Source organism: Lipotes vexillifer, unplaced genomic scaffold, assembly GCF_000442215.2.
Source record: "Lipotes vexillifer unplaced genomic scaffold, Lipotes_vexillifer_v1.1 scaffold502, whole genome shotgun sequence".
In the NCBI taxonomy this organism is placed as follows: domain Eukaryota; kingdom Metazoa; phylum Chordata; class Mammalia; order Artiodactyla; family Lipotidae; genus Lipotes; species Lipotes vexillifer.
This window is the reverse complement of record NW_006784433.1, coordinates 272,711-297,652: the sequence shown is the minus strand read 5'-3', so window position 1 is coordinate 297,652 and position 24,942 is coordinate 272,711. Positions and strand designations below refer to the sequence as shown.

At 35.5% G+C, this 24,942-nt stretch overlaps 1 protein-coding gene across 1 annotated transcript in view; it reads right to left on the bottom strand.

Moving 5' to 3' along the window:
- Window positions 1-24,942, bottom strand: part of KHDRBS2 (KH RNA binding domain containing, signal transduction associated 2) — a 721,580-nt gene that overhangs the window by 503,769 nt on the left and 192,869 nt on the right. The window lies entirely within an intron of this gene.

Here is a 24,942-nt window from a genome sequence, read left to right as displayed (position 1 = left end):
TACGCGGGCCTCTCACTGTTGTGGCCTCTACCGTTGCGGAGCACAGGCTCCGGATGCGCAGGCCCAGCGGCCATGGTTCACGGGCCCAGCTGCTCCGCGGCATGTGGGATCCTCCTGGACCGGGGCACGAACCCGTGTCCCCTGCATCGGCAGGCGGACTCTCAACCACTGCGCCACCAGGGAAGCCCCAGTAATATTTTGAACATATCATTTACTCATATAATCACATAGATAAATAAATTACTCAAGAATGAAATTAGGGAGAAGCACTAGGATTTACAAAATTTTTAAAGGCTTTTTCTCTCCAATCAGATTATTGAAATAAAAAACAATTTTAACATGTCTATGCACATTCAAAATTGTAAAAGTAAATATTTAAAATTTTTTAAAGTAAAATTTAATACTTATGTTTGATAAGTATTTATGCCTATAACATTCCATTCCAAATTTCATGATTGGAAATAAAGAGATTCAACTGTTCTTTGATCTTACCTTCTCTATGTTAAAGATTTGTTCTAAGGATCAGCAAATAAAAGATGTGAACACATACAGAAAAGTTAAAAATGCTAGATAGAGTATATATACAAAACCATTTGCCTAAATGGAAAATTCTGGGGGTGGGGGCACCTACCTAATTTATTTAATAATCCTAAAATATGGTTAAAAACAAGGGAACTAAAAGCAGTTATCAGAGTATGTTGCCAGCTACTAAAGGCACAACACCACACCAAATGACTCAGGTAATCACTCACTCATTAATTTTAAAAATACAAAAGGCTTAAATTGCACTAAAAACTATGTTGGGCACATGAAACAGAGAAAAGTAAAATTAGGTAACTGTCTTCTAAACCAGAGTTATTCTATTTTTTAAACCTGTGATCCCAGAGTAAGAAATAAACCCCATTTAATGGTAAAAGATTAAATGCTTTTCCCCTAAATCCAGGATAAAGTCAAGATACCTGTTCTTACCACAGCTAATTAGTGCTGTACTGGAGTGTGGATTGCCATATCTATAGGCAAGTAAGGTAAACAGAACAATATAAAGTTCAGAAAGACCATGCTTAAATGGTCAAACTAATTTTCAACAAAAGTGCCACATACATAATAAAGGTCATATATGACAAACCCACACCTAATAACATCATATTTAAAGGTGAAAAGCTGAAATCATTCCCTCTAAGATCAGGATGCCCACTCTCACCACTTTTATTCAACCTAGTTTTGGAAGTCCCAGCCACAGCAACCAGAGAAGAAAAGGAAATAGAAAGAATCCAAATTGGAAAGGAAAATGTAAAACTGTCACTGTTTCCAGATGACATGATACTATACATAGAAAATCCTAAAGATGCCACCAGAAAACTACTAGAGCTCATCAACGAATTCTGTAAAGTTAAAGGATAACAAAATTAATATACAGAAATCTTTGCATTTCTATACACTAACAATGAAATATCAGAAAAAGAAATTAAGGGAACAATCGCATTACCATTTCATTCTTCCTGGTTCAGTCTTGGGAGATTGTACACAACTCTGTTGTGGTTTAAGCCACTAAGTTTGTGGTAATTGTTACAGCAACAGTAGAAAACTAATATACTAAGGAAAGAAGGAACTGTCTAATGTAGAGCATAACAGCCTCTCCATAATAAGAACAGTGAAATTGCTTTGTGCACCATAGCAAAAATATAAATACAGATGGATTATAGACTTAGGTCTGAAAGGCAAATTTTAGAATTTCCTCGTAAGAGAAATTATAAGGAAATAATGTCTAAGAGTTCTAAAACAAGATGTAAAAATATGCTAAGAGTAGAATAAAAGCCTGATTAATTTAAGAATATCTGTTTATTAAAATATACCATAAGAAAGGCAAAAAATATAAGTCACAAATTTGGAGACTATTTACATTATATGTTAACAATAAATCATTAGTTTACAATCCCAAGTATAAAACCGTAAGGAAAAGACAAACAAAAGATAATAGGTATAATCATGAAGAAGGAAGAGAACGGCCAAAGAAAAAGTGTGAATATTCAACCTTATTAACAGTTAAACAAAAATCAAATTAAGACCACAGTGAGATCCCATTTTACACATATTATGGTGGTAGAAATAAGGAGTCAGAAACCAAACACTGACCAGAATGTGGAGCCACAGAGACTCATATACACTGCTTTTAGGACTGTGAGTAAGTACAACCCTGCTGGCATCATCCTGTAAATCTGTGAATGCATTTAACCCATGCCTCATACACCCATTCCCAGGTATATTCTCTAGAGAAATCTTAGCATGTGTACAAGAATGTTCAAAGTCTCAAGGCTTGTAGAAACAAAAATAACTGGGGAAAAACATCAATTCAGTGGTGGTGTGCCCTCATCTGGACACCACACTAACACGTGTCCACACCTCAGACACGTGAACAGGACTCCTTACGATGTGCTTCCTTTGGTGCTGGATTCTGCCAGTGACAGAAGGTTGCATGAGATTTAGAAGGTGAACATGAACTGCAGTCCATTACTCCTGGCAAATCACGGCGGTCAGACATGACTGCTTACTGACCTCCACATGAGTCCTACTCTGTTGATACGGCAGCCCCACAGACCACTCCACAGGCCCAGCCCCAGGTCCTTGCAGGCGTGGGGGCTCAGATCTTCACGTCCCCTGGTGGCAGCCTTCCTAATGTCCCTTCCCCCATCTTCCAAGAGTCATGTCAGTCCTGAATTACACATTATAACTATTATGTAGAGAGTGGATTCTATTTTCCCATCAGAACCATGACTGATACAAATGAGTAAGTACATTGTCACATACCCATAGTGGAATATTTATAGCAGTGAACATAAATTACCCATAACTATATGAAATCTCATGAACAAATTCTAGAAATAAAACTTTGAGTGAAAAATTCAAGCTCTAGACATATGACACTGTTTTTATAAAACTCAACAAGCAAAGTTCAATAATATTTTAATTATGAATATATGCATGAGTAGTACATCCAATTTTTAAATAACAGGTATAATAATAAACACAAAATTCAAGATCTTAGTAACTCTGGGAATGGAATGGATAGTAGGGAATGTGATCAAAGGGAAACAAACAAGTCGTGTCAAAGCAATAGGTAATATTTTAGACTGTTACTTAGAGGTTCATGAGTGTTCATTTTATTTTTTCACATTCTACTCGAAAATTATACATATACTTTGAATCCGTTGACTATTGTATAACTTTTAAAAGAAATAAAATAGAGCAATCCAGTTGAGTAAAATTTGATTGGACTTCTAGTACTCTGTACATAACTTTCTTGTCCCTTTGCAGGTAGTAGTAAAGCTTCAAATTCAAAAATACCAAAACACTCAAAGTGATGTCTCCATTGGGATGCTTATGACTCTGAGAGGAAGAGGTAGCATTTCAAGCAGTCTTGGCTGGAGACAGGTTATTGACAAAATATATACATAGTCCCAACTCTCAGAAGTTTGTCCTCTGCCTTGATTATTGTGACACATTTTTTCAACATCTATTTCAATACAGTAGCTTTATTTTTAACCAATGTCCAATTTGAAACCAAATTGTGCTGAAGCTGTAAGAGAGACATCACCTTTAATTCTTTCACAAACTCTACTTTTTGGAATAGAATATAAACATCCAACAGAATGAATATGTTGTATAATCAGAGATTTAATTTCACAAATTAACAGAAAATATGTTTCTTGATTAACATTAATTATGTAACTTTTTAAAGCAATCAGTTCTTCTTTTAATGTGTTTTTATAATTTATAAATGTGCAATCTACCATTTGCTTTTGGCAAAAAGTATTTTATTTTTTAAATCATAGTTGAAATTTCCTGAAGTGGTTTCATCTCTTCCCTAATATCTGGAGTTTTAGAGCCAACACTGGGGAATGGCTCAGAGGACTTTTTTTTAATACACAACTATTATTTGGAGAAGTAAAAATGCCCCAACAGCTGTGAATATGTAGAGCACAATTCTTACGAGCGTGGTTCTGAAGCCCGATTTCGTGGGTTTGTAAATTCACTAGCTGTACCAATTTGGCTATATTGCTTACATTCCCCTAATCTTCATTTTTCTTATCTGTAAATAGAGATAATAAAAATAATAATACATGCACAATAAGAGCTCGACAAATATAGGCTGTTATTATTACATTATTATTGTTTCGGTAGATTGTAATTGTACCTGACACCTCTAGTGAAGTTTGACTTTGGTAATCCTTAATTCTTTTATTATTTTTATATTGTTAACATTTTATTTTTTGTATTTATTGTGTATTATATTGTTATAACTATTGATCTCTATTACTTGCTACAATTAACCTTTTTTGAAGGTTCACCATGTACCAAGCACACTCTGATGAGTCCCCCACGTGGATGAGCTCATAGCGCATGCACGTGGGGTGGCAAGAAGGGACAGCCTGCACCACAACCAGGGCATCTCCCTCCAAACTCCCACAAAGAACACTGCCAGCCCACCTCTATCCCTCTTCCTCGCTCAAGTGGACTTGCTTTCAGGAAAGACTGGACACCATTTCTGTTCGAGATTTTAACACATCAGAAGTAATCGTGAAGCTGATCACATATTTTTGAACTTGTGCTTAGGTTTTGGAAATTTATTTTTAGATTAGTTCTGAAAATAGCCAGTAGAAAATTTGTGTTCTGACAAGACATTGTCATTCCTCTGCTTTCAGTCTATGTGCAGTCCCCCTTCAAACAAAGCCAAGTGACATAATCATGACAGGTGAATGGTCAGTTCGTTGACAACGGTTGGTCCTAACCTTTTCGTTAGAGCAAATCTCTTTTGTACACAGAAAATAGCTCAAGAGCTACACAACAGTACCTTCAATATTTAGCCGCAATTTGGTAACGTGGGAGTCTCTAGAGTCTTAAGACTCAATAGAGTGAACACTCAATAGAGTGTTTTCAGTATGTTAAATATCTTCAAATAATTTCAAAGTATTTTATCCACATGTGTTTTAAGAAAATTAAATTTGTGCATGTAATATTCATTTATGATTAATGTTGAAGTCATTAAGTTGTTGTTTTGTAAAAATTTTATATTCAAAAATTCTTCTGAACATTTTAATCAGATTTTTAATTTTTTTCCAAAAGCAAAAATTTAAACTGTGTGAAGTAAAATTAATAGAAAGAACATATTTCAGTGAGTTTGTAAAGTGATAAAACATAATTTGGGGCAAAGCAAGTGTTTATCATAAAACTAGGGACACTTTCAGAGAAATATTTTAGGAAAATTTTTAACAGAGTGAATCCAAGAACAGTTTTAATCAGGTGAATATAAATTTAATAATATTGGGCATACATATTTCCAAATTTACCAATTCAACCAGGATACACTGTAATGTCTTATCTATAGACTCCCATTTGCTCTTTCCTTATTATTAATATATTTCCTCATGATTAATAATATCTGACCAATACTTGGATGAAATAAACCTGTTCACAAGTGGAATTTTTCTAGTCACTTGTTTATAAACTAATTCCAGCAACTCCATTCCTTCTCTACTAGGAGAGGTGCTGCACCTCATCTAGTTTTCCCCTTTGTGGGCAGCATGTCTATACCTGCTTTGTGACAAAGGGCAGTGCTGACCATCTGGCCCCTTGTGAAGAGTCTCCTGATGCCACCCCTGCTCCTTCTTCTTCTTTCATAGGACACAGCTGGACTTGAACGCCCTCACCTCCTGATCCTCTAATTCCTCTTGTCCTCATCTGTTCATACCTGAACACTACTTTTATCTCCATCCTAATCCTGATTTTGGGATGAATCCCCTTCTTAATTGGTAAGATTTCACAGAGCTTCTGTTCTGCGCTTTGGGAACTCAACATTAAATCAGTGTTTACTAGTCCATCCTTGTGCTTGCTGCTGTTAAAAAAAAGGAAAGCAATTGGGGCAGACTGCACAAAGAGAGACCACAGTTGCAGATCAAAAAATAGCCTTCTTGTTTAAATAGACAGGAAAAGACAACATTTCAGGTATTCACCACAGCAATCAACAAAGAAAATTAGTAACCAAGGGAATAGAGATTTATTCAATCATAAAAATATCAAGCTATGTCTGTAGAATTAAATAACACCATTTGGAATTTTCATAGGACTCTATCAAAGAAAACTACTTTCAATTTAACAAAATAGGCAATGATGAGTATTCAAGAATATAGGGAAGAAAAATAAGAATGTTTTATAGAAGTGGTGAGAGTGGGCATCCTTGTCTTGTTCCAGATTTTAGCGGAAAGGCTTTCAACTTTTCACCATTGAGTATTATATTGGCTGTGGGTTTGTCATAGTTTTTACTATTTTGAGATATGTTCCCTCTATCCCCACCTTGGTAAGAGTTTTTGTCATGAATGGATGTTGAATTCTGTCAAATATTTTTCTGCATCTATTGAGATGATCATGTGATTTTTGACTTTTGTTAATGTGGTGTATCAAATTGATTGATATGCATATGTTGAACTGTCCTTGTGAACTTGGGGTGAATAACACTTGGTCGTGGTGTATGACATTTTTATGTGTTGTTGGATTTGGTTTGCTAATATTTTGTTGAGAATTTTTCCATCTATAGTCATCAAAGATATTGGCCTGTAATTTTCTTTTTTGGTGGTGTCTTTGTTTGTCTGGTTTTGGTATCAGGGTGATGGTGGCTTCATAGAATGTCCTTGGCAGTGTTTCCTCCTGTTCAACTTTCTGGAAGAGTTTGAGAAGGATCAGTATAAGTTCTTCTTTGTATGTTTGGTATAATTCATCTGTGAAGCCGTCTGGTCTTAGACTTTTGTTTGTAGGGATTTTTAAAATTACAGATTCTATTTCAGTTCTAGTGATTGTTCTGTTCAAATTATCTATTTCTTCTTGATTCAATTTTTTTGGGCTGTATGTTTCTGGAAACTTGTCCATTTCTTCTAGATTGTCAAATTTTTTGGCATATAATTGTTCATAGTATTCCCTTAGTTTTTTGTAATTCTGTGTTATCAGTTGTTATGTCTCCTTTTTCATTTCTTATTTTGTTTGTGTTCTCTCTGTTTTCTTCTTGGTGAGCCTGGCCAGAGGCTTGTCAATCTTATTTATCAGACAAGAAAAACAAATAAAATGTATCCAAATAGGAAGGGAAGAAGTAAAATTGTCATTATATGAAATGGTATGATACTATATATAGAAAACCATAAAGACTCCACACAAAAACTACTAGAACTGATAAAGTCAGCAAGGTAGCAGGATACAAGGTTAATATACAGAAATCAGTTGCATTTATTTACACTTACAATGAAATATCAGAAAGGGAATGTAAAAAACAATACCTTTTAAAATTGCAACACAAAAAATAAAATAGTTAGGAATAAACCTCCCCAAGGAAGTGAAAGACTTATACACTGAGAAGTAGAAAACATTAATAAAGGAAACTGAAGATGATTCAAAGAAATGAAAATATATGACATGCTCTTGGATTAGAAGAATTAATATTGTTAAAATGACCTACTACCCAAAGCTATCTACAGATTTAATATGATCCCTATCTAATTACCCATGACCTTTTTCACAAAACTAGAACAAATAATCCTAAAGTTCATATGGAACAATAAAAGACCCAGAATTGCTAAGGCAATCCTGAAGAGAAAGAACAAAGCAGGAGGCATAGCCATTACAGTCTTCAGACAATACTACAAAGATACAGTAATCAAAACAGTGTGGTAGTCTGTATATCTTCTTTGGAGAAATGTCTATTTTTTTTTTTTTAGGTATTTAGTTTTTTTTTTTAACATCTTTATTGAGGTATAATTGCTTTACAATGGTGTGTTAGTTTCTGCTTTATAACAGAGTGAGTCAGTTATACATATATATATATGTTCCCATATCTCTTCCCTCTTTGTCTCCCTCCCTCCCCGTAACAATAAAATTTACCTCAAATGAATTCTGAAATACAATACATCCACCTTTGCAGTATCCAGTCCAAAGCTTCCACATAACATCAGAAGCAACCAGCAACTGTTTTTATTTTAGTAAAATGCCGTTTTTTGTGGAGGCGGTACGAATTCTGGGGTGTGAGGTTTACCCAAGTATAAAATTTCAAAGTTCATACATACTCTCGTATACAGAAGAACAGGCCTATGCAAAAGCATAGGCAACATTCCTTCGGGATTCTTCTTTGTACAAAGAACCGTGTGTGTACGTGAATGAGTATGTGCACAAGCATGTGTGTGAGTGTGAGCGCAAGCACGTGTGAGCGCAAGCGCGTGTGTGGCTTTCTCCCAGGCAGCTGAGTAGGCAAAGAAAACGGATGGTTTGCTCACTACGTTTACTAATTTCTCCCCTTTTTAAAACAAAAACACTCCCTGTGCCATGACCATATGCCCTTAAATATTATCTTTTACTACAGAACCCCACAATATCACCAATGAACACCCAACTATGTTACTTTAGCCTTTGAATTAATGTGACTCTGCTTTTGGAAGGTACGTCTTTCCATACCAAGTCCTGGGGTTTGTGTGGTGCGTCTGTGTGTTAGTTTCTGCTTTATAACAGAGTGAGTCAGTTATACATATATATATGTTCCCATATCTCTTCCCTCTTTGTCTCCCTCCCTCCCACCCTCCCTATCCCACCCCTCCAGACAGCCACAAAGAACCGAGCCGGTTTCCCTGTGCCATGCGGCTGCTTCCCACTGGCTATCTACCTTACGTTTGTTAGTATATATATGTCCATGTCTCTCTCTCGCCCTAACACACCTCACCCTTCCCCCTCCCCATATCCTCAAGTCTGTTCTCCAGTAGGTCTCTGTCTTTATTCCTGTTTTACCCCTAGGTTCTTCATAACATTTTTTTTTTCTTAAATTCCATATATATGTGTTAGCATACGGTATTTGTCCTTCTCTTTCTGACTTACTTCACTCCGTATGACAGACTCTAGATCTATCCACCTCATTACAAATAGCTCAATTTCGTTTCTTTTTATGGCTGAGTAATATTCCATTGTATATATGTGCCACATCTTCTTTATCCATTCATCCGACGATGGGCACTTAGGTTGTTTCCATCTCCGGGCTATTGTAAATAGAGCTGCAATGAACATTTTGGTACATGACTCTTTCTGAATTCTGGTTTCCTCAGGGTATATACCTAGTAGTGGGATTGCTGGGTCATATGGTAGTTCTATTTGTAGTTTTTTAAGGAACCTCCATACTGTTCTCCATAGTGGCTGAACCAATTCACATTCCCACCAGCAGTGCAAGAGTGTTCCCTTTTCTCCACACCCTCTCCAGCATTTATTGCTTCTAGATTTTTTGATGATGGCCATTCTGACTGGTGTGAGATGATATCTCATTGTAGTTTTGATTTGCATTTCTCTAATGATTAATGATGTTGAGCATTCTTTCATGTGTTTGTTGGCAAATCCAGACAAAACTATAATTCAAAAAGATACATGTACCCCTATGTTCATAGCAGCACTATTCACAATAGCCAAGACATTTGGAAACAAACTAAATGTCCATCAACAGATGAATGGATAAAGAAGATGGGGTACATATGTAAAATGGAATACTACTCAGCCATAAAAATGAAGGAAATGATGCCATCTGCAGCAACATGGATGCAACTAGAGATTATCATACTAAGTGGAGTAAGCCAGAAAGAGAAAGACAAATACCATATGATATCACTTATATGAGGAATCTAAAATATGACACAAATGAACCTATTAATGAAACAGAAATAGAATCAGAGACAGAGAGAATAGACTGGTGGTTGCCAAGGGGGAGAGGGTGGGAGAGGGTAGGAGTGGGAGTTTGGGATTAGCAAATGCAAACTGGTATTATAGAATGGATAAACAATAAGGTCCTACTGTATAGCACCGGTAACTATATTCAAAATCCTGTGATAAACCATAACAGAAAAGAATATGAAAGACAATATATATACGTATACATTCTCTTTCATATTCAATTATTCTTGCTTGTCATAAGATCAAACAATCCCATTTCAGAAGGAAGTACTTGAATTTGAAGGAAGCATACACAGCTAGTGAAAAAGAATCCATCTATATCAACTATAAACATGTGGGTCCTTTAATATGTGTTGGTGGGGTTTACGTTGTGCTTAATCAGTATTGTCTCAAGTTTCAAAATAGCATGATGTATGTTAAAGTCACACCATAGTTTACATAATGGTTTGGGTTTCATAGAAATGGCAAAAAAAATAAAAAACACTTGAGAACATGCTGATAAAAACTGAACATGAATTTTTAAAATGTAAACACACACAATTAATGTCCCATTAGTTTTGCTATAAATAATCCTTCAATATGTTTGAGCACTTGTATGTACAAATCAAAGTCTCCTTTCATAGGCAACTAAAGTGCATTTGGTCATGTTTTAAATGTTTTTCATCCTGTGTGGAGTGTCTGGAAATATCTCCTGAACCCATCTTTGCCACATTTATACAACTCTAAGGTCACCTTCCCCAAGCTCAAGGTATTTTTATTTGAAAAGATTCATTTAAAACTCTATTATTTAGTGAAAAGTATCAACATTAAGAGCCCTAATCATAATTACTACTACGATTCAAACCCAAACCCTAATTTGTTCAGTGTGTACAACTGCCAATAAAAACTGTTTCTAGAGCACCACACAGATGAGACTGCCATAGAGTCATGATGACTAAATGTTTTCTCAGCACAGTGACACATAGGTACATAATTCTTCTTTCATCCAAATCTTTGCACATTTAATTACTTAACAGATACTTCTTTGGCTTTTTAAATAGTCACAAAAATAACAGCTTAATACTTGCTATATTCTTATATTTCAGAATTTTAAAAAACCTTTAAATAAATCACAGTGGTGTCATTGTATAGAATACTGAAAGTGTCACATATGTCTCTTATAAAGTGCATTTACATGTCCAAAATAGTGAGGTTTGTTCTTTACAAGTCTTCTTCCTCTCCACACAATGCCATGATGTCAATATATGAGCTTATGTTTGATGAGGACATAATCATTCAAGAAGAATTTGTTGAACATCTACTATGTGCCAGGCACGAGGAATGGAGAAGGACATAAAACAAAGTTCCTTGACCCTATGGAGCCTACATTCTATTCTAATTATACATTTATTTTCAACTTAAACATAGTTAAATAGCCAACTGCTTTTCAGTTTCTGGGCTGGTATCTAGTTTTTTCAAGGTTTAGGCTGCCTAAAAATCACCTATTGTATTGTTTAGTATTTTATTGTATACAACATAATTCCAACCATCCTAAAAGGATATGCCTTAATTCCTAAGGTTAGATATTAATTCAGTAGCAGAGTGAAGAAAAAAGTTAATTTTTTTTCATTTGCTCATTAAATACCATCACTTTGATCAACATTAGTTAAAGGATTGGATGCTGTGAGCAGACTTCTCAGGGTCGGTGTACCCTAAAAGAAGTCCCCCTAAAACTGAGTTCCCTTACCGAGTTTGTGATTAATCTCCATCCAAAACTTTATTCCCTTGCTTGTCCCCTCTGACCTCAGTCCTGTGCTCACTGACCACTAATCATCCAGCATCAGGTGACTAAAATTGCTGTTGTATCATCACATTTCATCATTAATGTACAAACTCGGGTTGCTTCTCCAGGGCAAGATGAGCTCACAGACCCCCAGGCCATGGACCACCTGGCCAGATAATCATATACCAGAGACATCCTGACTCTTGAAACTGAGATTAAGAAATGAAACCTCTGGGACTTCGCTGGTGGCACAGTGGTTAAGAATCTGCCTGCCAACACAGGGGACACTGGTTCAAGCTCTGGCCAGGAAGATCCCACTTGTCTCGGAGCAGCTAAGCCAGTGTGCCACAACCACTGAGCCTGCACTCTAGAATCTGCGAACCACAAATACTGGGCCCGTGTACCACAGCTACTGAAGCCCACGCACCTAGAGCCCATGCTCAACAACAAAGAGAAGCCACCACAATGAGAAGCCCGCGCAACACAAGAAAGAGTATCCCCCGCTCGCCAGAACTAGAGAAAGCCCACGCAGAGCGACGAAAACTCAACACAGTCATAAATAAATGAATGAATGAATGAATGAATGAATGAATGAATGAAACAGAAATGTCACAAGATGATGAGTAATCCCAGCTTCTTTGTTCTTCCCCTTTAAACACCATACAGACATGATTTTTACCTTCAGTTTGACTCAGTTACCTTCAGAATTGTCCTAATTGACCAAATTGATGTTTGGCAGCTCAATACTTAGTAGGTACTCTATTAAATAAATTGAAGGAAGAAAAGAACTGTTGAGTGAATAAGTAATAATCTAGCGAGGGAAATAATATGTCGCAAAGCAATGTAAGATTGGGCACAAATGGAATACATGAGGAAGGCACAATATCAATAGGTATAGTGTCTCCTCTGATTAAAAAAAAATAATAAAATGTTTGTTTCTCTAAGTATAAACACTTTTACAACATAAGGGATAAAGCATTTGACCATACATTTGAAAAATACATGTCTAACATAATTACAATGGCATTTTTTGTTGTTTTCAGCAAAATGACTCAGTAAATGCTGGAAGAATATTTGCATGATGCCTTCTTTATAAAATCACCTAAAGTAGTCTATAACAGTTTTGCGATTCACTCCGACCACATAATGCCTTGGCATATTTTATGAACATAAAGCAGCCTAAATGTGAATTCCAAGTGACTGAGGTTTAGAAATTTCTGGCCATGCTTTTGAATCCAATGATGATAATACTAAAATAATATACAAGTAATGAACAATGTTATAAAAAATGTTATTTTGAGGAATATGTGTGTGGTTTCTTTTATCAAGTTTCTTAACATATTTATCAAAGGTTCACAGATTTATCAGAGATTTAGAACATATTTATATTATTAAACATGTAAAGTGGTTTTATTTAAATTATCAAGTTTTAAAACACACAAATATGAGTTCATCCCTAGGTAGGTGAAGAATTTTTAACAATTTTCTCCAAAAAAAAGATTAAAACTGATGATTATTTGACTTTTAAAAATAAAGTATCTTAATTTATAATTTACTCTTTATCAGAGGAAACAAAAAAAGGACCATTTCTTTGTTATCATTTATACCATACAAGTCATGACAGGAATTGAAAGGAAAGTTTACTAAATTCATGAAAGTGTGCATGAGATGTAATAATTATTCTATACCTAAAATCCAATATTCTGAAGAATATTATACCACAGAAAGTATATTTAATGTACTTTAGTTTCTACTTCCGTGGTGTTAAAAGGTTTTAAAGTGCTTTGATGCAAAATGGCAAATGACATACTTTAGAATCGGTCAATATTTTTGCATCTGCTACTAAAAGGGAATATTTTTATATGTCATTGTTGAGAGACTAGCTCATAGGGAAAAAGCCAGCTATATTTTTTAACCAATTTCTTCTCAAAATCTTTATCATCATATCTTACTTCTCCATAGGCAAACTGCATACCCAACTGACTTGCAAGAGGATGATAATCCATGTGGCATAGTCTGTAGTAAAATTCTGCCCAGCATATCTGAACATAATTGCTTTAAATCATGAACAAATAAGCACAAGCAGTGATTCACTACAATCCAGAACAGTCTGTCCACTGTGAAGAAAGTATATCTTGGGTTTTCCTGTGTAAGGATATATGTTTCACTATACTTTTATTTAGTATGCTATGTTTTTTCTCTCATGTTTTAAATAAAAGGTGGATATTTTAATAAATTTGATATACTATTATTTACAGATTAACCCATTAACCATTCATGTAGAATATGACCATTAAAAAAGGATGCTTTACTCTTCAATAAGTGGTGCTGGGAAAACTGGACAGCTACATGTAAAAGAATGAACTTAGAACATTTTCTAACACCATATACAAAAATAAATTCAAAATGAATTAAAGGCCTAAGTATAAGACCAGAAACCATAAAACTCCTAGAGGAAAGCATAGGCAGAACACGCTTTGACATAAATTACAGCAATATATTTTTGGATCCATCTCCTAAAGCAAATGAAATAAAAGCAAAAATAAACAAATGAGATCTCAATAAACTTAAAAGCTTTTGCACAGCAAAGGAAATGATAAACAAAATGAAGAGAGACAACCTACTGAATGGAAGAAAATATTTGCAAATGATATGACCAACAAGGGGTTAAATATCCAGCATATATAAACAACTCATACAACTCAACATCAAAAAAACAAAGAACCCAATTGAAAATGGACAGAAGAACTGAGTAGATATTTTTCCAAAGAGGAAATGCAGATGGCCAACAGGCACATGAGGAGATGCTTAACATCATTAATCATCAGGGAAATGCAAATCAAAACTGCAATGAGATATCACCTCACATCTGTCAGAATGACCATCATCTAAAAGAAAAAAATAACAAATATTGGTGAAAATATGGAGAAAAGGGAACCCCTGTACACTGCTGGTGGGAATGTAAATTGGTGCAGCCACTTTGGAAAACAGTATCAAGTTTTCTCAAAAAACCTAAAAATAGAAGCACCATATGACTCAGCAATTCCACTCCTTGGTACATATTAAAAAAAAAAAAAAAACTAAAATACTAATTTGAAAGGATACATGCACCCTGATGTTCATAGAAGGATTATTTACAATAGCCAAGATGTGGAAGCAACCTAAGTACCCATCAACAGATGAATGGATAAAGAAGATGTGCCATATACATGCAATGGAATACTACTCAGCCATAAAAAAAGAATGACATTTTGCCACTTGCAGCAACATGGATGGACTTGGAGGGTGTTATGCTAAGTGAATAAGTCAGACAGAGAAAGATAAATATTGTATGACATCACTTATATGTGGAATCTAAAAACTACGACAAACTAGTGAATATAACAGAAAAGAAGCAGACTCACAGATATAGAGAATGAACCAGTGGTTACCAGTGGGGAGAGGGAAGGCAGGAGGGGAAATAGAGGGGTAGGGGATTAAGAGGTGCAAACAACAATGTATAAAATAAGCTACAAAGATATATTGTACAACACAGGGAATACAGCCAATATTTTATAACAACTATAAATGGAATATAACCTTTAAAAATTGTCATCACTGTATTGTATACCTGTAAGATATAAAATATTGAATATCAATTATATTTCAATAAAAAATGGAGGGACTTCCCTGGTGGCACAGTGGTTAAGAATCCACCTGCTAATGCAGGGGACATGGGTTCGAGCCCTTGTCCAGGAAGATCCCACATGCTGTAGAGCAACTATGCCCCTGCGCTCTAGAGCCCGCAGAGCGACAACTACTGAAGCCCGCACGACTAGAGCCCGTGCTCTGCAACAAGAGAAGCCACCGCAATGAGAAGCCCATGCACTGCAACGAAGAGTAGCCCCCGCTCACCACAACTAGAGAAAGCCTGCACACAGCAACCAAGACCCAACACAGACAAAAATAAATAAATAAATTACTAAAAAAAAAAAAAAGGAAAAAAATAAATAATATAAATAAATAAGGATAAAAATTCCTAAATTGATAAGACTAAAATGCATATAATTTTACATTTTTCCTTAATTACTTTGTGTGATTATATTTTCTTATATTCGTTTATTACTAGCTTGTAAAGGTTTCCCACTTGAATATGCAAATGTTAAAGTGCCAAAGTTGAATGCTGAATAGAAAAAAGGAACATGCAAAAAAGGATGGCTTTATTTAAATCAATAATCACCAGAATAAGAGTTAGAAATCCTGTAGGCATGCTAAATGCTTTATATTAATTATCTTATTTAATTTTTAGGCCAAACCTCTGAGGAAGTGCTATTTTACAGACAGTGCTGGCATGGAGTTGTTAAGTCACGAGCCCAGGCTCTGGTGGAATAATATCAAAGGACATTTCAAGGACATTTATTCTATTGGCATGAGGGTTCAAGAAAATATGGTCTTTGTAATTATGGGCATTAATTTAGAGATAGCATATAGATTTTATAGAGGTATAACTGAGCCAAAAGTCCTGTAATGTAGCATCCAAGTTATTGTTTCTCTCAATCAAGTATGGAATAAACCTTAAGTAGTGACTTGATGGTTATACTTTGTTGCAATAACCTGTACTGAGATGCTGTACATTACTTATTGTTCGGGATGTTCTGCACATGTCCATTCAGATCCCCTGCCTCTCCTTCTCTATCCTGTGCTGTGCCCCCAAGCTTCTCTGTGGAGCCAGGTGTCTCCATGCTCCTTCCCTTTGGCACCTGGTTATATTTGGTCAATAAGAGACAACTCAAGTAACTGGAGGGTAGGACAGAGAAATTGGAGTGCTTATTTTCCTGGCTTCCTCCTTGCTGCACATTGGTTTGGCAGTGACTCTGTTCCTCTGTTATTGGACACAGCTCCTGTCTGGTGGCTCCTCTGTAGCTAAATGTCTCTTTCCTTAGCCCTTTAGTCTTTGGAGTAGAAAGGCTCCTCACTGTTACTATCCCTGGACATCTCACCATTCCTTGTTAGCTTCCCTTAACACGGACCACATTTTGTAAACATCCCCTTCAATAATCTCTTGTCAACCACCACTTTTGAGTGTGCTTCTTTTGAGAATCTGACCAAATGTAAAGTTGATGTATTTTTGAAACCTATGCCTAAACAATGCTTTCACTTAATAGATGACTATGTCACATTTATCCAGAGATATGCTAAGGAATAAAGCAAAATAATTGAAAAAGGAATGTAAAAATAGAGTTCCCTAGGGCAAAAGAAGATCTTAAATGAGATCATATCCCGTTGGAGAGGTTTGAAAAAGATTCTAGAAAAAAGTAAGGCTTCGTGGTTGAAGAGTAGGGATGATTAAAATGTTTTCCTAATATTGTACAATGAGCAAAAATATTTTTCTTGTATATTGAAATTGTATCTAAACAGTAAATTTAAAAATTTTGAAAAACATAAGCTATCAAAGAGAGAAATTTGAGGGAACAAAAATTTACTGAAGCTTCTTAAATGGAACTATGTAAAACTAGAACTGAGTAAGAAAGAAGAATGAAATTGGGAATGAAATTAGAGATCAAGGAAAGGAAAGACTACAAAATCAGCTAAATGTATTAAATAGTAAAGTGTTTCAACAAGTTATTCAAGCTAGGACATATTTTTATATAAATATCATCATTACTAATAATGCAAGACCATACAATCGAAGGGTTCCTTTGCTTTTTCATTTATCTCTTCTTATTTGTAGCTACTATCAGGATGTTTATTGCTAAGATTTTAGATGTTTATAAATTTTCATATACTTTTTAGGAGGAAATGAAGAAAAATAAATTTTAGATTATATATTTAAAGTTACTGGGCTTCCCTGGTGGCACAGTGGTTGAGAATCTGCCTACCAATGCAGGGGACACAGGTTCGAGCCCTGGCCTGGGAATATCCCACATGCCGCAGAGCAACTAGTCCCGTGAGGCCACAACTACTGAGCCTGCGCATCTGGAGCCTGTGCTCCGCAACAAGAGAGGCTGCGATAGTGAGAGGCCCGCGCACTGCGATGAAGAGTGGCCCCCGCTCGTCGCAACTAGAGAAAGCCTTTGCACAGAAACGAAGACCCAACACAGCCAAAAATAAATTAATAAATAAATAATAAAAATAAAGTTACTTATAATTTCTCCTTTTTTATGTAGAATCAGATATAAGTATCTAGTATAAGAAAAATGTCAAGATAAATAGAAACTGCTGTTGCCATTGTTGGAAATAAATAACTCAAGAAATTAAATTTCAATATTGCCATAAATCACAAACACCAGAGGGTACTCATCTAATAATTTAGAATAAAACAAAATAGTTCTATAACCAATGCAAATTAATCATTTACCATTAAAGCAGCTACTAAAGGAGGTGGCTGAATCAAAGTCAGACTCATCTCTTAAGTGGAAGCTAATGGAATTCCAGGACTGGAGCTGGATTGCTGCCTGTCAATCTGACTTCTTCTCTAAGAAAAGTTACTAAATAAATCATGAAAGATTGTTAAAATCAATCTTCAGACAAAAAAAAGGGAAAAAATATCCCTAGTTTATTGAGGAAGTTAATATAAAGTGTGTATGTGTGTGTGTGTGTGTGTGTGTGTTAATAACCCAATTTACTGCATATAGATGAAACACTGCAAGGGATATTTTGCATTTTTAATTATAAGAAGTGTGTCTGTCCTGTTCTGGGTTAGAAAAAATAAAAAAGGAAAGATAAAGAATAAACATTAAGAATTTCTGGTGAATACACTTCTCCCTCTTTACTCTGTTGGAAACTCTTTTGGGGGGACTATTTCATATTATGTCATTATCACATCTACCTTTGTACATTTGAATTATACAGGGGTAAACACTTGACCTAATCCATACCAGTCATGGCCCTTTCTTGGAATTTTTTTAGGCTGAAGTTGGGTAGGAGATCCTCTAGTGAGAGTTCTAAATATGAAACTCAGAGCTAAGAGTAGCCAAGGTAGAAGAACAGCAAACCCTCATTCTGCTTGAGTTCTGCCTACTAGTTGTTCCTGAGGCCCAGCTTGATACTTCCATGTCCTAAAATCTGAATGTTCAATCCTTCCCTCAAGTATGCAAGACACCCTCAGAATCCTCCTATTAAATCTCTTTATGATGAAGCTAATCCAAGTTGAATTTCTGTCACTTGAGATTGAAAGAAGCCAGAAAAAATGTAGATCCCCAGTGGTAAACTATTTATTATATAGAGGCTTATATTTTATAGGCTTGAAATGGTCTATCATCAAAGTGCTTCACACATTAGTTGTTTGCCAAATTTAACATTGCCCTATTGGAGACAATTAAGAAGATAAAAATGGATATCATCAAGAAAGATGTAGAAATAATAATGTAATCATGGACCAAATTCCATGCTAAATAGAGCTCATTCTTATTTGTCATATGTTAGAGAAGGATATAAAGCAAATATTTTGCTATTCCTTTCTTGTACTTCTTCAGTTAGTACAGATTTCTGTGTGGCCATATGGTCCCATATGGCACAAATCTAAAGAGACTGGACAATGGGAGTTGCAAAGGCTTCCTATCTACTTCTGATATCTATTTAAATAATGCTTGGCTCAAAGAGTGGGGAAGATGATTTGTGAAAAAGAGGAGGAAAATGAAGGAGATGATTTGAGGTCTGCTCACCTTCAAGGACTGGCTTTTAGCTTTTGAAGAACAAGAGACCACATACAAAAAACAAAGAGATTTTTGGAGAATCAACATTACCCAATGATGCTGGAGAGTTCTGGTGACAAAGCTCTACCAGATGTGGTGACAGACATTTTCCCACATCTGGATGGAATAAAGCAGAGCTCCATGATGGAGTCAGTAAGGAAAAAAAGTCACAACACTTTGCTGCATGGACCCAGGAGAGAACCCTGTGGTGAGTAACATTTTCCCGGAGAAACAACAGAGAGCCAGGAGAATTTTCAGATCTGAACTCAGAGCCCAATTCTGGAAATATAAAAGATGTTTATACGAGTGTCTCCAACACATGATTAAAATGACAAGAAATAGAAGGGGTAGTATTCACTTAAAGGTTTCTCTGGAATCAACATAATTATTCTGAGTTAATAACAAAGACTGAAAAAATGCATGAAATTATTCATGTTGCATCATTAATGACAAATGTGTTTTCTATAAATAGTATCAATGAAGTATTGTGTGGATTTATCATGATTTCTCACATTTCTCAAAATATCCTTCAGCTGAGAAAAGCACTCCTATTAAATGGCTCATTAAATTTATTTCATCCATCACAGAAACATGATTTTTATGAAAAATTAAATTACAACTATTTTCCCTTTTCATTCAAGAAAGATAACTGATTCAGTGAGTTCTGAATTCTTTTGTCACGTGTAAATTAACACTAGTGCTTATAAAAATCACTACAGCAAAACAGTTAACTACATACACATGAAGCTCAAACAACTAACAATAAAATGGGATCATAAAATGATCTGCATATTATGAAGTTTCTAGAAATGTAAAATTTAGGTATTACTCTATTCTTTAGGATTCTAAAGTACTCTCCAGTACCTAGCCATCCTCACTAAAGACCTGATCTGCATATTATGAAGTTTCTAGAAATGTAAAATTTAGGTATTACTCTATTCTTTAGGATTCTAAAGTACTCTCCAGTACCTAGCCATCCTCAACTAAAGACCTATTAGGTTTTATATATATATATATATATATATATATATATATATATATATAGTAAGAATATTATGGTGCTTAAGAAATAGTCATGTTATTTATTTGAGACACAAAAGGTCATGAGGCTTGCTAGGGAAAACTGTGTTAGCCAGATATGGTGAAGCTCTGAAATAAGGCAATGAAGAATGTGGATAGGAAAAAATGGCACACATTCAGTGAGTGAACAAGAGAGAACATAAAAGGCACAAGAAAGAAGGCTGAGGATCATCACAGTGCTGTGAGATAGGGGTAAAAGTGGAAGAGAAGTGGTATCAAAGGGAATTGAAAAGGATGGGGAGGAGGGGAAGAGTTATGCTAAGTAAACAAAAAGAGCTTCAAAAAGAGGGAAAGTTAATGGAAATACCTGCTACAGAAAATCTCAGTTCCTTTACATTTAATACATAATTAAAATTACTGAATCTAGAGATGTAAACAAACTTATGGTTACCAAAGGGGAAAGGAAGGATTGGAGGGGTAAGTTAAGAGTATGGAATATGGGATTAACAAGCATAAAATAGATAAGCAACAAGAATTTACTGTATAGCACAAGGAAATATATTCAATATCTTGTAATAACCTATAATGGAAAATAATCTGAAAAAATATATAAATATATATAACTGAATCATTTTGCTGTACACCTGAAACTAACAATACTGTAAACGAACTACACTTTGATTTTTTTAAAAAGTAAAGGATTTAATGTAATAAGTGAAATAAAATCTCATATTAAACACAATCAAAGTGCTGTGAAGCCCACTGAACCTAGTTCTTAGGAAACTAAGGTAGATACTGAGGAATGTACTTTCAGTAGAATAATGAGAGGTAAAGGCCTTATGGCAATGAGTTGGAAATAAATAGAAAATGAGGGGTAGAGTTAGAGTTAGGGTTACCCTAAGGCTGCATGGTCATGGAATGGTATTACGTATTGAAAATGCATGCAAGGGGAACACTGAAAAGGAGGGTTGTGAAGGGAAAAAGAATATATTTTAATCAAGTTTGGGTCAGAAATAAGGAAAAAAAATAAAATCTGATGATGTCTATTTTCTTTGGGAATTAGTGAAAAATGTGATCCATTAATAGTTGAAAGGAGTGGTTACAGGGCTTTTTTTTTCTCTAATTTTTTAAAAAATATTTTTATTTATGTATTTATTTGGCTGTGCCGGGTCTTAGTTGTGGCATGTGAACTCTTAGTTGCAGCATGTGGGATCTAGTTCCCTGACCAGGGATCAAACCCAGAGCCCCCTGTATTGGGAGCATGGAGTCCCAGCCACTGGACCACCAGGGAAGTCCCTGTTACAGGGCTTTTGAAGACTCATGATGATTTAGAATTTGCTATGGATAATTTGAAAATATGTTAAATGGAGATAAATAGAAGAATTATCAATGCACATTAAAAACTCAACCCAAGGGCTTCCCTGGTGGCGCAGTGCTTGAGAGTCCGCCTGCCGATGCAGGAGACGCGGGTTCGTGCCCCGTTTCGGGAAGATCCCACATGCCGCGGAGCGGCTGGGCCCATGAGCCATGGCCGCTGAGCCTGCGCGTCCGGAGCCTGTGCTCCGCAAATGGGAGAGGCCACAACAGTGAGAGGCCCGCATAACGCAAGAAAAAAAAAAAAAAAAAAACTCAACCCAATGTTTGAAAGAGTTTGGAAATTATGTCTCTAATGGTGTCTGTCAACAATATTTGCTAATTTTCAGTGATGCTTGATAGATATAGACATAAATATACACAGATATATAGATAAAGAAGCATGAACATTAGCTTAAAATACAGATGGAACTTTGATAGGGATTGTTTAGAAAAAAAGGGCAAGAAACTAGAGAAAAGAGAGCACTACTGCATATTTCAAAGTGATGGATTAATCCCAGGATTCTGACTACATAGAAAGGGATTTTGAGACATAAAAAATAGAAGGGAGTGGAGAGACTTGAAGATTTGATCTAGATGAAGAAAATATTTAATGAAGTGAAAAAGTGGGAGATGTAAATTTATAGAGAACGTGTAGGAGAAAATTGAGAAATTTGGGTTTTAGATATAAGAGATAAAGCAGAGAATTTTGAGGAGGTGGAGGCAGTGGTGGTGGCCTAGTGTTGAAATCTCCTTTGATGCTCTACTAAATACACACTGGACAACTAGATGCAAATCCTAAACCACTAGGAAACACTCACAGCAAAACTAGGTAACAAAAATTCTCCAAGAACCACAGCACGTAAATGGCTGTGACCTATCTGGGGTCAGCATCTGTTGAGGATGAGGAAGAGAAGAGCAACCCTGAAAACAGGAGAACCCCCAAATAGTCAAATGGTCAAAATACAGGTGGAAAACATGGCAGGCCAATTTGAGATCGAGTCAAAAATAAGCTTTTCCCAGTCCAATAGCAGGTAGGTATAGGGCACCAACTGTAAGTTCTGAGGAGTATTTGTAGCCCCTATAACCTCTCAAAATTGACCAGTTGGGGATTCCTTTCAGGAGAGAGTATCACACAGAGGAAAAATTGCCAAGGATGGAATCAGCATTAGAACGTAAAAGTGACAGTACAAACAAACAAAAAAGAAAAGTTAAAAGATAGAGAAGGAATGAAAACTAGGAAATCACAAAAGCAATATATCATATTGTTTTACTGGGTAAAAAAAAACAGAATAGGGACTATGTGAATTTAGAAAACATGCACGAACCATGTCTCTCTCTAAAAGATGAGAAAAATATGAATTCATATATAAATGAGCAACAGAAATGGATTAGAGTCAAATCTTATGCAGTTAGTATGACTCAAAAAGAGAATACAGATCCATATAAGGTTCCTACAAACGATAAAAGCATGCTAAAAACATATGGCACAAAACATATCAAAATTGTATTTTACTATTTCAAATAACCTAAAAGACTTTAATAAAATCATATTAGAGTTGACAATAAATCAGAATTAGAAAAATTCAAAAATAAGAAAAGAATAAAGAAAGAATTAGAAATAAAAGAGAAAAATTTTATATTTGGACTAATCTGGAAAGAACAAAAAGATGAATTAACACAATAGATAATGCCTTAAGAAAAATAAACGGTAAAGATGAAACACTTAAAATAGATCACAAATAATTGAAAAATGAGATTAAATAAAACAACAGAAAGTGGTAAATATTGAAGATACATAAAGAGTCAGATGGAATGATAAGGTTCCCTGAAGAACAAAACCAAAGCAATAGAATGGAGTAAATATTAAAAATTGTAATTCTAGAAAATTTTTCTAAGATAAAAGCAAGTAAAGCTACTACATATTAGAAGTGCGTGCCATGTACCTGAGAATATCAACCCAAAACTATCAATATTAAAATGTCTTAATAAAATTAGAGAACTTAAAAAAAAATCCTTTGGCCATCTAGCCAAGAGCAATGTATAAGGGAAGGAAAATGAGATTATCATGAGGCTTTTCAACAGCAACACTTTATACCAGAAGACAATATAGTAACATATTTAAGATACTAAAATAAAATGAGCCAAGGATTTAATATCTAGCAAAATTTTCAAGCATAAAGGCCATTATCACAGGTTATCAAAATGTAAGAACTTAACATGTAAGAACTTCCTGAAGAACCCATAGCGAAGTAATTTTGGATAACCACAATGGAGAATGAGTCATTGATAAGAATTGGTAGTGAGTATTAAATAGATAGTTACATGTAGAGCTTGGTTCTCCACAAGAGTTAAGAGAGCAGAAAGTAAACTGTGTAATGGCTGTATCCTCTGACGATGTAGGTATAGTACAACTATTTCAAAATACATTGGGATCAGGGAACAGCATATGATTTCTTTTTATTTATTTTTATTATTTGCAATAATCAAACTGGTGGGTAGGATTATAATTGTTATCCTAAGACTATTGTATATGTCATTTGGGATAAAGCAAGTAAGTCCATCTGAGGGTGTATTAGTCTTACATTGCTATATAACAAACTACCACAGAAGTATAGTGGCTTAAAACAAAGCCTCTATTATCTCAGTTTCTGTGGACAAAAGTCCAGGCATTACAACCAGATCCTCTGTTTAGGGGCTCATAAGACTACAATTACTTGGCCACAGCTGGGCTCTAATCTTGAAGGCTTGACTAGGGAAGGAGCCTCTTACACAGTCCCGTGGTCAGCAGCAGCAGTCAATTCTTTGCAGCTATCAAACTGGTAATTTTTTTTTTTTGCTGTCAGCCAGAAGGCAACCTCCGCTTCTAGAGGACACTTCAGTTCCTAGAAACCACCCAGGGTTCCTTGCCTCTTGGCTTCCTCAACTCGGTCACTTATTTAATCAAGCCTGTAGGAGAGTCTCTAAAGCAAGCCTGCTAAGAAGACTGCATCTTACGGTAAAAGACGCAATCACAGAAGCGAGGCCCCACCACCTTTGCTGTGTATACTGATTACAAACAAGTCTCACAGTCAAGGCAAAGAGGATGCGCAGCAGAAGGCAGGGTCGCTGCGGGTCATGTTAAAATCTGTCCACCATACAGGATGCTCCTGAATAATCAAGCTTTGTGTGTGGATATTATCTTGATGTAACATAGAATTTAAGCAAATATCCCACAGTCCTGGCTTGATTTGAGGGTATCAGTGGAAAGTCATGAGACGTTCACACCAGGTAGTCTGTGCTCTGTCCAGTGTTCAGTGTTTGTCTATTAAAAAGCCCCAGAAATGATAACCAACATATGGGTATCCCCGGCACCAAGAATGTTGTATTGTACACCATCTTCCATTAAAATAAATC